The 14,532-nt window shown below is 37.1% G+C and overlaps 1 protein-coding gene across 2 annotated transcripts in view; it reads right to left on the reverse strand.

The window, feature by feature from the left end:
* LOC117328878 overlaps positions 1–9,961 on the reverse strand; it is a 31,197-nt gene extending 21,236 nt beyond the window's left edge. Inside the window, exon 1 of one of the 2 annotated variants that reach the window (XM_033886472.1) lies at positions 9,617–9,961. The gene's annotated coding sequence lies outside the window, so the exon portion shown is untranslated. Of the gene's footprint in view, positions 1–18; positions 167–9,616 lie in introns of those variants that run through there. The other variant, XM_033886473.1, reaches the window with a different exon arrangement.
* Positions 9,962–14,532: the final 4,571 nt, after the last annotated feature.

Here is a 14,532-nt window from a genome sequence, read left to right on the forward strand (position 1 = left end):
TGTTATCTGTATACTCACAGTCCAACGTTCACATCACTATGTTGACTTCAGGTAATTCTAGGCCATGTACATGTGGTATACACATATGTATACCTGAGGATATGCTCACGCGACTGTAATTACAGGTATGGAGTGTATAACAAACAGACCAAATGTGCACTTAAACCCAAGGAAAACTTAGAAACAGTGCCGAGCCCGCTACAGGCCACACAGAAGTTATCACGGGATCTCACAACGAAACCTGTCTACAGCGGGATATTCGTGGTCAAGTTATAACAGATATGTAATTTACCTACAGCACGATAGTAACGGTCAACTTATGGGCTTCTAGCTATGATACTTTCCCACAGGAATTAACTAATTACATAACTAAATTACTCAACTAAGAACGCAGATTGTCACAAAACAGATAAAAACAATTTTTAACGAAATAGGAAAGTTTGAACAATAGAATAAATACCACAATACTTAAACCGTAAGTATACCGCCTATAACATTCATTTTGTTATTCTTTAGCATTTTGTAGAAAAAACGTCAATTTTTTGTGAACAAATGACGTTTGAATGTCTTCCGTATTCAGTATATTCTACATTATTTAGCGTATAGAGTGCTTTATCACTTACTTAATCCTTCCCAAAGATCAGAACTTTACCATTTGTGCAAAGTGTTGATTTTGTCTTTGATGTGTGTAACCCCACATAACCTGTACATGAAAGACCAACCTGTTGCACTCCAAACCTTAATGTTTACATGTGCTTTCCTGATATATAATAACCCGTAGTACGCATAAAAGTCTTGCCGACATATGCAGGCCACGTCCTTAAATGACCATCGCTATTGATTATAATTAGGACGTTACATACGATATTACATGACTGATTGTTACTAAACGAATCTTGTAACAATATAACCCATATACCCCAATCTCATTCTTCTTTTGACATCACTTCTAACATTTCCTTATTGTAAATAGCTTTTATGTACATTATTTGAAATATATTAAATCAAAGCGCTTTTACCAGGTATCCTATTTTCAAAATCGGCATCTGACCGAGACTTTAAACACCTACTACAGTACCGTTATCACAAGGAGAGATAGGTGTGTAGGTGCAGGTTCTGAAGTTGTCTTTAGGAGAGACATTAAAACCAATAATTCTGATAGAAACTTCCACGGCAAAATTGATTGTTTGATACTTTAAAAGCAGATGACAATAAATTTACTGATGATCAAGAGATTGACATGTCTGCGAAGTGTTTCAAGAATTATGAGAAACGAAAGCCGCAAGCTGAAGATCAAAACACTGGTGTTGATGATGCTACGTGGCGAAACATCCTATTATTATCAATAGAAGATGATATTTAGATGTTGTGGTCAGACTTCCTACGCCAAATGCACACTATGCATGAGTAGTTTCAATCAAAACTCGACCAGTTTTGCCCAAGCGTGCAAAACACTAACTCATCGTACATCATACAGTGAGGTGTCCTTGGTCCTCATGTTTTTGTTCACATCATTTCAAAGGGAAAGATCTGAACCATAATGTTAAAATTCACACTGATGAATTAGAACTGTTGACTTCTCGGCTACCTTCCAGATCAAAGGAAATTATCAATGATCTTTAGGAGATATCTTCCTTTACTCTGGATTTTCTGCTCTCGGAATGATGCAGATTGTAAAGCCTGGGCAGACTGGACAAGAACACAGTTTCTAGAAAGAAATTTGTTCACATTGTTCGTCGTCTATTGACACTGGTAGTTACACTCTAATCCACGAGGATGCACTGTGTTTGTTCTAGATGAAGACGGACATATCATGGATGCAGTGTTCAACTCTTTTTAACATGTCAGTTTCCAGGATATCGAAAACATTTAATTCCGTAGTTAATGCATTACTCATAACAAATTTTCCATTGTTATTTAGACGTGAACATCTTACAGGAGAAAACATTCTGGAGCACAACACAATGTCCTCCGAAACATGTTTTGGCAAGCGGGCGACTGTCATACTTTACGGTACATATATCTTTATATCATATATCTGATCACAGGCTCCAGAGAATCTGCTACTGTGACCAGAAGAGTCGTAACTATTGAAGTTCATGAGAAAGCCCTGCCTAATTGGTTACATTCTGAACACAAATGGAACTTTTCCTGGAAGCGATAAGGATGCGAAGATAACAAAAGCCATCATTGATAGACTCTCCTGGCTGGAGAAAGATGACAATGTCGTTATTGATCGAGGTTTTAGGGATATTTTGCCAGATTTGGAATCAGGTGGTTTGACAATAAAGATGCCGTCTTATCTAAAACCTTGGTAGACTCAACATGACGACCTACAAGCTAACCTTGATATATCCATAACTAAATCCAGATGGGTAGTGGAGTCATACCACACACGATTCAAGCAATGGCTGTTTTTCAAAACACAACTTTCCACCAAATATTTCATTGATGTCATCGAAGCACTCGTTAGAAAAGTAACAGTCTGTCTTAATGGAATCAATGACCAATATATGTTAGAACAACAGAGCGAGACTCAAAGGATATGATGCCGGCTGACAAAATGAAAGCGCCTAAGTGTTCACAACATCGTCGCTCAGCGTGTGAAAGATGAGCCAGATCTTACCAGAAGGGCTAGGTCACTATTTGTGAAACTAGATGCGACTGCGGATATTTTTGACTTTCCAAAGTTAGGCATGGAATACTTTCGGATAATATCCTGTGGCACATACAAATATCTCTGGCAGCTGACTACATCAGTGAGCAGCTCATTGATGATGATGATGACTACCATATCTACATCTATTGGCACTCGTGGGACATTATAAAATGTTTAGATCCACTCGAGGCATATGAGCGATGTAAAGTACAGCTCCAACACCATTAATCCAATAAAGGATTATACTTGCCGGTGTTCTACTGGACAGAGAACCATTGAGGTGTATACCCACATAGTCAGTATCCTATACTATTTAGGATCATACATGCATTTGGAAATCAGTAAGCCTTTACATCCAAAAGTCGAAAGGTTTAAGACAACAGTCATCTTCCAGGTATCAGGTACGGTCAATTTGCACAATTAGTACGGTCAATTAGTTTGTTATTAGTGTAGGTGTCAGTCCCCATGTACTAATGGAACCAAGTGTAAACATTTTATTTTATTTAACTTTGCAATATTTTGATGCAAGACAATGCTCAATTTTCTTTAAAAAAAATATATAGCAATATTGTCAATCAATTTTGATTACTTTGCACAAAAGTCCTTATTACTATTTTCGGGCAATTAATTTTATACTGTTTGGACATGTTTTTCAGCACATAATAACGAATGGACTGCAATAGGAAGTTGTATTTTTGACATTCTGAACATTTCGCTAAATGTAAAAGGAGTAAAAAAAAAAAATTTTTTTTAAATACTGGAAAAAAAAATCATTTTCATTTTTGGCACAAACAGGGCACTTAATTCTTGCGTATGCAGATGTCTGGACTTAAAGGCCTTTTTTGTAAAAAAAAAAAAGTAGGATTACGGATGCTACTAATAGCACATACAACCAATCGTATTTGCTTTAGGCCATTTTGAAACTCCATTTCTAGAGAGTCACCTCCCAAAACATACTCTGATCGCAAGTCTTATTTGATGAATTATTCAAGGCGATTTGCTGTCAAAACATTTACAGCATAATGTTTTAGGGAAGACGACCGTATAGGAAAGGTTATGGTTATCTTCAAAAAGTTTCATTTATTTTGAGTTAGGGTTCAATGTGTTTACACGTAACTATTCTATAATTTTCTGTAGCCGTGACAATAAACTGTCTCTTCGCTCATAAATACTGGATGTATAGTTTTAAGTATTGTATTTAAAAAAACTTCATTTCAACATTATTGCACTTCAAGTATATTACTGTAAACATAATGTTTAGCGTAGTCTTATTTTCGCGCTTCTCGTGGGAGAATCTTCGCGCTAAATATGATTGTGCTGATTATATTTTCTAATTACCTTTTATAGAACAAGCAGTGTGGATACGCCAATTTTTCACAATATCAGGTATGGTGTAAGGATATGACCTAAATTGAAATGACGCTAATTAATATTCAAAATTTACAATATCGAAACTGTATGGAAATATTAGAATTTATTACAAATCATAATAAATAATAAGTAAGTTCATTCTTTTCAAAGCAATAAATTGATAGAAGTCTTTATGTATTTTCAAGGAAATGCGACATACTTCTGGTGAGTTATCATTTCCGGGATATCGTGAAGCGGCTTTCAAGTGTTAGTAAATCAAATGGCATTGAACCGCGTGATTAAAAAATAGTCCCTGTCAATGATCACCGTGTAAACCAATCAAAACGCATTCAGAGTTTATTCCACGTGTGGTATTAACTGAATGTTATTTAACAGTTGTAATGATTATTTCATGCCTTGGGAGTTGAATAAACATTTTGGAAAGGGAAACCTTCACGGCTTCAGTGTATTACTTTCCTTCTGAGAGAGAAGGGAACGGGACACAGTTGATATTACAAGGCTTGCGCGTGTATTTTAATTGAGTTCCATCAAACGTTGAGAAATAGTTGTGCGGTGATACAGTGGAATAACCATTTTTTGCATAAAAAAAAGAAAGCACAGATTGATACAATTTTTCAAAATGTTTCATCGTCACACTCCTGATTACTAGTCAAATCTAGTACCTCCTACTATATCTGATGTCCACAACACTAGACAGGGTAATGATTTAGTAGCCATCAGATGGGAAACCGAGTTCTATCGTAAGTCTTTCTACCCCAAGCTGTAATTCTTTGGAATAATATTCCTGAACAAATTCGTAATAATCTTTCTTGGTATACTTTCAAAAAATATCTCAATAATAACTCACGGGGAAGGTCCCCACGAAACTAATATGTGGGCTTAACGTTAAGTCAAATATATCATACAAGATTACGTCTTAGATGTAGTTCCTTAAAAGTAAAAAAAAACTTTTAGAAATTCCTAAATGTTCAAGTAGACACTTCTTGGAGGATATTCCCACTATTTTTTGCACATTTTGACTCACGGCGATGACACTTATCTTCTCTGAGGTACCAAGTCAGTATAATATCCTCTGAGATACCAAGTCAGTATTATGTCCTCTGACGTACCAAGTCAGTATATCCTCTGACGTACCAAGTCAGTATTATATCCTCTGATACAAAATCAGTATTATATCCTCTGAGGTACCAAGTCAGTATTATATCATTTGAGGTACTAAGTCAGTATCATATCCTCTGACGTACCAAGTCAGTATTATATCCTCTGACGTACCAAGTCAGTATCATATCCTCTGACGTACCAAGTCAGTGTATTTTTTATTGTTCGGTGATGTATCTTTAACTTATATTTAAAATGTTAAATATTTGATGCCCTTATATTCATGAAATCGAGATTTCAAAATTATCAGTTTTCATGGTTGGCACCAATGCTATATGTTTTATTTATATAAACTCAAACTCAACAACTTATCATCTGTTTCCTACGGAAGAGCATTAAGGCCATGAAGCAAAAAAATAAATTCATTTTTTCGTGTTAATAACTCGAAAGTTCGACTTACTAAGTCGAAATTTCGAGATAATAACTCGAAATTTCGAGTTAGTAACACGAAAAAATGAATTATTTTTTTTTGCTTCATGGCCCTTATGCTCTTCCGTAGTTTCCGTATCCGCTTTCATTATTATTTCCTATTTCGTTTATCAAAAGTTTAATATATGTATATTAAGCGGTTTGATAAGTTGTTTCATGAGAAAGACTAACATCACTACACTGTCTGTACTTGTTTCCGTGAGAAGGACTAACATCAGTACACGTTCTGTACTTGTTTCTACGAGAAGGACTAACATCAGTACACTTTCTGTACTTGTTTCCATGAGAAGGACTAACATCAGTACGCTTTCTATAGTTGTTTCCATTAGAAGAACTAACATCAGTACACTTTCAGTACTTGTTTCCACGAGAAGGACTAACATCAGTTCACTTTCTCTACTTGGTTCCATGAGCAGGACTAACATCAGCAGCCCTGCAGGTAGGGCGTAAGAATTGTACCTGCTGCCCCCATTGCATGATCGTAAGAGGCGACAAAATTTGGGATCTTATCTTTTCTATTCTTTCTGAACAACTTTCTTCTTCCTAATGTCTCGCTTGACAATGCCTCACTTTTGGCCTTTAGTTGAGCGTTCGCCCTGTGAGGAAGAGGAGTGGGTTCTTCCCCAGGCCGAGACATTACCAGAGTCTTTCAAAATGGTATTTTCTACTCCTGCCTTAGCGTCAGCATTGGGAGTGGGACAACTCGTTCGCCCGTTGTCAGTATAATGTGACGGTGGGGTGTGATGCTGGGTGTCTTCGGCAGTATGCTTCAGTGAGGTAGCACTGTAAATCACACTTTCTGTACTTGTTTCCATAAGAAGGACTAACATCAGTACACTTTCTGTACTTGTTTCCATGAGAAGGACTACCATCAGTACACTTTCTCTACTTGATTGCATGAGAAGGACTAACATCAGTACACTTTCTGTACGTATTTCCATGAAGAGGACTACCATCAGTACACTTTCTGTACGTATTTCCATGAAGAGGACTACCATCAGTACACTTTCTGTACGTATTTCCATGAAGAGGACTACAATCAGTACATTTTCTGTACGTATTTCCATGAAGAGGACTACAATCAGTACACTTTCTCTACTTGTTTCCATGAGAAGGACTACCATCAGTACACTTTCTCTACTTGTTTCCATAAGAGATAGTCCAACATATGCATCTTTTCTGTACTTGTTTAAATATCATCTTTTGCATGCTAGCTTTCACATGTACATATTCCACTTACTTGAATAAATACTATTTATACTTAACTTAGCTTGTCCCCTTTTTAAAGAAAAAATATCATACAAGGAGTTTAGATAAGATTGGTGATGGATTTTAGTTTAATGATAGCCTAGATGGAAAGTCTGTATTGGCTTGTCATTAATTTTATCATTTTTGAACAGAAATACTCATCCATTGTGATGGTATTGCAGCAGAAATGTAGAATATTTTCTTCATCGAACCAATTAGAATATGAATGAAAATAATTACTCTGTTTCGAGTGCCATGACAATCGCCGTATGATGATAATTATAAGGTTTCGCCCTATACAGTGTGACTCACCGAAACCTGTGCACCGCCTAATTAAACTTACATTTAAGCATCGTCGTGAGAGGTTTTGGATATAGCTGGCAATATGCCAACAGCATAACAGGATGTCAGCTATATCATCATCATATACGTAATTGGAGAACAATATTTAAACTAAGAGGGCTTTGTAGGGAAGACAAGCTTAATTAAAGCCTTTCATACTCGGTAAACGCTTTTCAAAATTATGCCAGCCATCCACGTCTGTGATAAGTTTAATGTATGGAATATATACATATATATATATAATATATGACAAAACGTCCTCTAACGTACACGAGATGTGACTTTACTACACATATGATGATATATGATACTCGTACAGAAGTACCCAGCGACGCAAGCCTCAGTATGAAATTGTCAACCTTGTTATCCACTCAGCGATGGAGGGTGATGGGTGTCAGCATTGATATGCGCCTTGTGTAAACCTTACAAGTCGTTATGTACTAAACATACACTGGATGACTATGGGGTCATATTGACAATAGAAAATAAGGGAACAGACTTTTGTGAATACAGTTCACTTCCTTGTTCTGATAAATGATTGGCCTGTTGTATTGATCGATTTGACTCGCCTTCAGCCTTATGCAGTGTGGATGATAGTATACTTAATATCAAATACATCTGTATCATCGCTCTACACACTTAAGATAAAATTGCTTTATTAAGGATTAATAAGAATAGTTCACCCTCTTGTGAGAGATTAACCTTACTCCGACTCGTCCGTCAGGGGGTATTTTACCCGTCTGTAAGGAATCACTGCCTGTACCTAAAAGGGAGTGGGGTTTTAAACCGCCATATACTAGCTATATATATACACTGGCTAATGTTGTTCAATTAACTATCGATCTTAGACGAATTTAATTAACGTAAGTTTACTAACACCCGATCCAATGTGGTCCTCTGGTGGTTTTCCGTGAGCTATCGAGGAGCTGGTAAAAACGTATTAAATTCTTCTCAAATTGAATAATACACCCAGATCAATCGAGCTGGTCTGTTGGACCGCAGGACATATCTAATCCATCTTATGTTATACAAAGATCTGGAGCTCCACGTCTTTGTCGGGATCGTAAATACAGCTCAGTGAACAACAAGACGATGGGTGAAATAAAGACAGATATGGCCATAACGGTTTTAATGATAAACCCAACATTATAGATACGCTTACATTGTTGTGAAAACTGAATGCCATATCTACATGTGGCAGATTGACGCGATCTTCCTGTATCATACATTACATATACATGAACCATTATCATAATTACATACAATAAATACTCATCTGAAATGCACATATGATGGATTCATATAAGAGAAGCCACTAATCCACTTACTGATGTTGTTAGCTAGGTAAAGAACCAGTGTCTCAAAGCCTGGTTAGATTACTGACTAACGAAACAGTATATCAAAGCTTAGTTAGAGTATTGACTAACGTGGTTAGATATACAAACCGTATCTCAAAGCCTTGTTAGATTACAGACTAACGAAACAGTATATCAAAGCTTAGTTAGAGTATTGACTAACGTGATTAGATATACAAACCGTATCTCAAAGCCTTGTTAGATTACAGACTAACGAAACAGTATATCAAAGCTTAGTTAGAGTATTGACTAACGTGGTTAGATATACAACCGTATCTCAAAGCCTTGTTAGATTACTGACTAACGGAACAGTATATCAAAGCTTTGTTAGAATATTGACTAACGTGGTTAGATATACAAACCGTATCTCAAAGCCTTGTTAGATTACTGACTAACGTGATTAGCTATAAAAACAGTATCTCATAGTGAAGATGGATAACTGATTAACGTGGTAAGCTATACAAACAGTATCTAAAAGCCTGGTTACATTACTGGCTAACGTGGTTAAATAAAGAAACAGTGTCTCAGAACCTAGTTAAATTAGTGATTAACATGGTTAGCGATATAATCAGTGCCTTAATGACTGGTTCATTTTCTGGTAAACGTTGTAACTGGAAGTGAAACAGTGACTTAAAACCTGGTTAAGTGACTTAATTCGCTGTTATAACAACTAACACGCGAAGACATGAATATAAATATGGATAATTTCTGTTATAATATCAATTTTGAACAACTTGCTTTCAGGTAAGAATGCAGAGGGCGTTACAGACTGAGGCATAGCGGATACAGAATCACAAGATCGCATGTATACACCAATGTTGTTTACACTTGATAAACGAATAAGTGATAGAGATTCTCAAGTCCACTAATACGTCGTAAAAACACAACGACATGTCGCATGGCAAAGTGAACAGAGAACTACAACGTGATGTATGAACTTATATTGTATATAACATGTAATTACATGACTATTCTATCATATGGTAAAGAGATTAAATATCTAACAATAACAAGTCGTGTAGAGATTATATAACCCCATCCCTATCATACTTACAGGAGCGTGAATCACAAAAGTCCTTCCCTAGGGCACGACTTTAGCTTGTTTGGTCCAGTAGAAGATCGACTGGTCATATTGGGTCAAAATGCGTAAACGTTACCCAGTGTGGGGTTGGTGTGGGATTCTGGGCTGATGCTGGAGCACAAGAGAGATACCTCGACATACAGATCAATACACGACTCTGTCCACATTTATAGGCGCGTGCTGGTGTATGCATATGATTGACTTTGTCATTAGTCAACTTGAAACTGCCTCACGCTGCAACGTGATGTTGTACATTTCAGGCGAAATATACATATACACAACCAGTAAACAACAGGGTAGCAGACTAACAGGGTAAGAAATGTATATACTATGTATGTATTGTGTATGTATACGTGTATATATATACTACACTACTTAGCAGTGTATTGTCATCCCAATGTATTCTTCATAAACACCATAAAAGAAACCCTATGTAGCAAGCAGAACCTTCCTCCTTTTATAATACGCTTTCGCACAAAGACAACAAGAAATGACACACTCTCTGATCGAGATGACTGAATACTGACATATTAATGCTGTTGCTAGTTTGGTCTTGAAATCTTTGTCACCAATTTGCTGAATTCGTTCTTACATCACCAATCGCACATCAACAAGGATACCGATATGGAAAGGAAATCGCCATTCTAGCTCAGCATCTATAAAATGAAGGCCAATACAAACAACATATACATCTGCGTGGTACCCTTTAAAAAGTACAAGGAACAAGAAATATCTTTAAAAAAAGATAAACGGCATAAACTGTTGGTGAAATAAATTAACGAACTAATTAATAAATTCGTTTCAGCACGGATCACAAAATTATATCAGTTTGCATCATTTTGGGTGATAAAAAGACTGCATTTGAATCAGGAATATACTTTTATTAATGTGTCATTAGAATAGATACATCCACTTATTCAGCTTGCATTCAATCTTAATTTTGTTTCGTCTTTAACTGCATGTCTGCATTTTGCATTTACCGCTACATTGACCAATCACATACTTCATCTTGACCAGTAACGCCACCTGTCGCGTCATATCCGGGGCCAAAAGAAAATTATACGACTATGCCGAAAAAAGACCATGTGTTCTAGAATGTGTAGCGCCTTCTTTTCTCATTCATCGACAACACTCTCCTGCAAATCTAGGTCAATTCTGGGTTACGGTATAGCATGATAATTATGACGGTATCAACAAGTATCGAACACGTCTGACCTCATATCGAACTATTGTTCCCGATGACCACGATGTCAACCATACAATTTCCTTTGATTGTCATCAACCTTCATCTGTCGAAGTTTGTTGTTGTTTTTTTCCGTAAGTAGCTGACATTTACCACAGAAATCGTGATAATGAGGCCAAGTCCTTAAATATCGAATCAGCTGGAACATTGCAACGTCTTGGTTACCTCTTTTCAGAAGCTCTTCAATTCATTCAGCCTTGGTCAAGAGAAGGGTAATATGTCAATAGATGCCAACATGTTTTCGACCTGAAATTCAATAATTATCTTGATTTCATCCTCGGCCTAATTTCCTTGGGCCTTAGTCGTATGTTAAATGGAATTCCCCTAGCATAGTTGACAACCACGTTTAGTCATTTTTTTTAAAGAACGCTCTCATAACAAAAGAGCAAAGTCGTCCCTATAACTTTGGAAGTGTATTGTAAAAAGTGAGAAATTGGAATGTATTGATACTGGTTAGAAGAGACGCTGTTAAGGGGCGGATGTTTAGGATTGCGCAAACGCTCTCTGGAGTATCTGAAGTACAAAAATCCATGTACGTGTAATAAAATGTTAGAAATGAGCTTGAATACAGGTTTCTTGCAATATAACGACATTATTCAAAGAACAATGAATGATCACACCAGAACATCTGTGATGTAACAAGTGAATATTTTCCAATTTAATTCGTAAACCAAACATCAGGTAAAACGGTATACTAGGTGCTAGCTACAAACTCGTACTGCATTGGCAATGCAAGAATACACGAACTGTCTAAATCTGTAAAGATTGTTGTCACTGTGTTATTTTCTATTACGACGACAAGGATGGACGACCCGGCCATTCTGCGAGGTCACGAAGAACCTGAAAGTCCGCCGCTCGTGGAAATACTGCTACATCAACTTTATGAAGTATCCTTCCAGCACTTCTCAATTAATACCGACAACAAGGATTTTCAGATTCAACCTCCGAGCACTTCTAAATAAACACATACAACAAGGATTGTTTGAAGCATCTCCCCAGTACTTCTCTATAAACACCAACAACTACTGTAGGATTGTAAGAATCATCCTCCCAACACTTCTCAATAAATACCGATAACAAGGATTGTCAGATGAATCCTCCCAGTACTTCTCAATAAATACCGATAACAAGGATTGTCAGATGAATCCTCCCAGTACTTCTCAATAAATACCGATAACAAGGATTGTCAATTTCTATTTGGGAGTCTTCGTTTGGCGTCTCTAGTTGCTCTATTTGGCGCAGTCAACACACAGCAGTCCACGAACTACTTCGGGCATGTCGTTGATGATTACCAAATTAAATTCTATTCAAAGAGCATTTACGTGGCGGACGCTGCATGCGACATGATGTACATGAGAAAATATGATACCCACTCGAATCCCTTCCAGATTAACACTGTATTCTGTAATGTCGTACCTGTCTGTTAAATAATTCATTGTTATATAATATTTATGTTGTTCAAGGCGGTGTTGCTAACCGTGTTATGAAAAAAGTCATATCAACCCCGTCTGGTCCTCTCGTCTCCTTACTCCGTACAAAACCATTTGTATCCCCCCAAGTTACCCACAATTTGTCTTGTTTAAATTAAGACCTTGTGTATGATCAGAACTGTTTGGGGATTTCAGTTGCCATGTTTCTTTCTAAAGCTTTTGTTAAAGATATGAATTATAGATTAATATTGTCATTATTGCGAAGTGATGTGTCAAACGACGGTAACATACACGAGTTATTTCCCTTTGTATTTGTAATGCTATCAATGAGCAACACAGAACAGCTTTACGAAATCCGTTGTTAAAGGTTATTTTTTTTATAAATGTCCTCCTATTAATCACCATTTGCTTTCTTTTCTTTGGTGAACATTAAGAATCCGCAAAATCTGGTATGGAGTTTCTCACAGCACAACACCACTTTTGTTGGTTTGCAGATTTGAAAGATTGTAAAAAAAAAAAAAAAAAAAACTCTGCAGCTGCTGGACTCTTTCCAATATTTGAGGTATTGTAAGTTACTGTGATCGCTCCTGTATCGTCGATGTATCTAAAGGAACATTTCTCTGTGGAGGAAGACCCAGTGTGATATATATCTAAAGGAATATTTCTCGGTGGAGGTAGACCCAGTGTGATATATATCTAAAGGAATATTTCTCTGTGGAGGAAGACCACTGTAATATATATCTAAAGGAATATTTCTCTGTGGAGGAAGACCCACTGTGATATACATCTAAAGGACCATTTCTCGGTGGAGGTAGGCCCACTGTGATATACATCTAAAGGAATATTTCTCTGTGGAGGTAGACCCACTGTGATATATATCTAAGGGAACATTTCTCTGTGGAGGAAGACCCATTGTGATATATATCTAAAGGAACATTTCTCTGTGGAGGAAGACACACTGTGATATACATCTAAAGGATCATTTCTCGGTGGAGGTAGACCCACTGTGATATATATCTAAAGGAACATTTCTCTGTGGAGGTAGACCCACTGTAATATATATCTAAAGGAATATTTCTCTGTGGAGGAAGACCCACTGTGATATACATCTAAAGGACCATTTCTCGGTGGAGGTAGGCCCACTGTGATATACATCTAAAGGAATATTTCTCTGTGGAGGTAGACCCACTGTGATATATATCTAAGGGAACATTTCTCTGTGGAGGAAGACCCATTGTGATATATATCTAAAGGAACATTTCTCTGTGGAGGAAGACACACTGTGATATACATCTAAAGGACCATTTCTCGGTGGAGGTAGACCCACTGTGATATACATCTAAAGGACCATTTCTCGGTGGAGGTAGACCCACTGTGATATATATATAAAGGCCCATTTCTCTGTGGAGGTAGACCCACTGTGATATACATCTAAAGGAACATTTCTCTGTGGAGGTAGACCCACTGTGATATATATCTTAAGGACCATTTCTCGGTGGAGGTAGACCCACTGTGATACATATATCTAAAGGAACATTTCTCTGTGGAGGTAGACCCACTGTGATATATATCTAAAGGAGCATTTCTCTGTGGAGGTAGACCCACTGTGATATACATCTAAAGGACCATTTCTCGGTGGAGGTAGACCCACTGTGATATACATCTAAAGGACCATTTCTCGGTGGAGGTAGACCCACTGCGATATATATCTAAAGGACCATTTCTCGGTGGAGGTAGACCCACTGTGATATATATATAAAGGACCATTTCTCGGTGGAGGTAGACCCACTGTGATATATATCTAAAGGAACATTTCTCTGTGGAGGTAGACCCACTGTGATATATATCTAAAGGAATATTTCTCTGTGGAGGTAGACCCACTGTGATATATATATATATAAAGGACCATTTCTCGGTGGAGGTAGACACACTGTGATATATATCTAAAGGACCATTTCTCTGTGGAGGTAGACCCACTGTGATATATATATATATAAAGGACCATTTCTCGGTGGAGGTAGACACACTGTGATATATATCTAAAGGAATATTTCTCTGTAGAGGTAGACCCACTGTGATATATATCTAAAGGACCATTTCTCTGTGGAGGTAGACCCACTGTAATATATATCTAAAGGAACATTTCTCGGTGGTGGTAGACCCACTGTGATATATATATAAAGGAATATTTCTCTGTGGAGGAAGACACACTGTGA

Source organism: Pecten maximus, chromosome 6, assembly GCF_902652985.1.
Source record: "Pecten maximus chromosome 6, xPecMax1.1, whole genome shotgun sequence".
Classification (NCBI taxonomy): domain Eukaryota; kingdom Metazoa; phylum Mollusca; class Bivalvia; order Pectinida; family Pectinidae; genus Pecten; species Pecten maximus.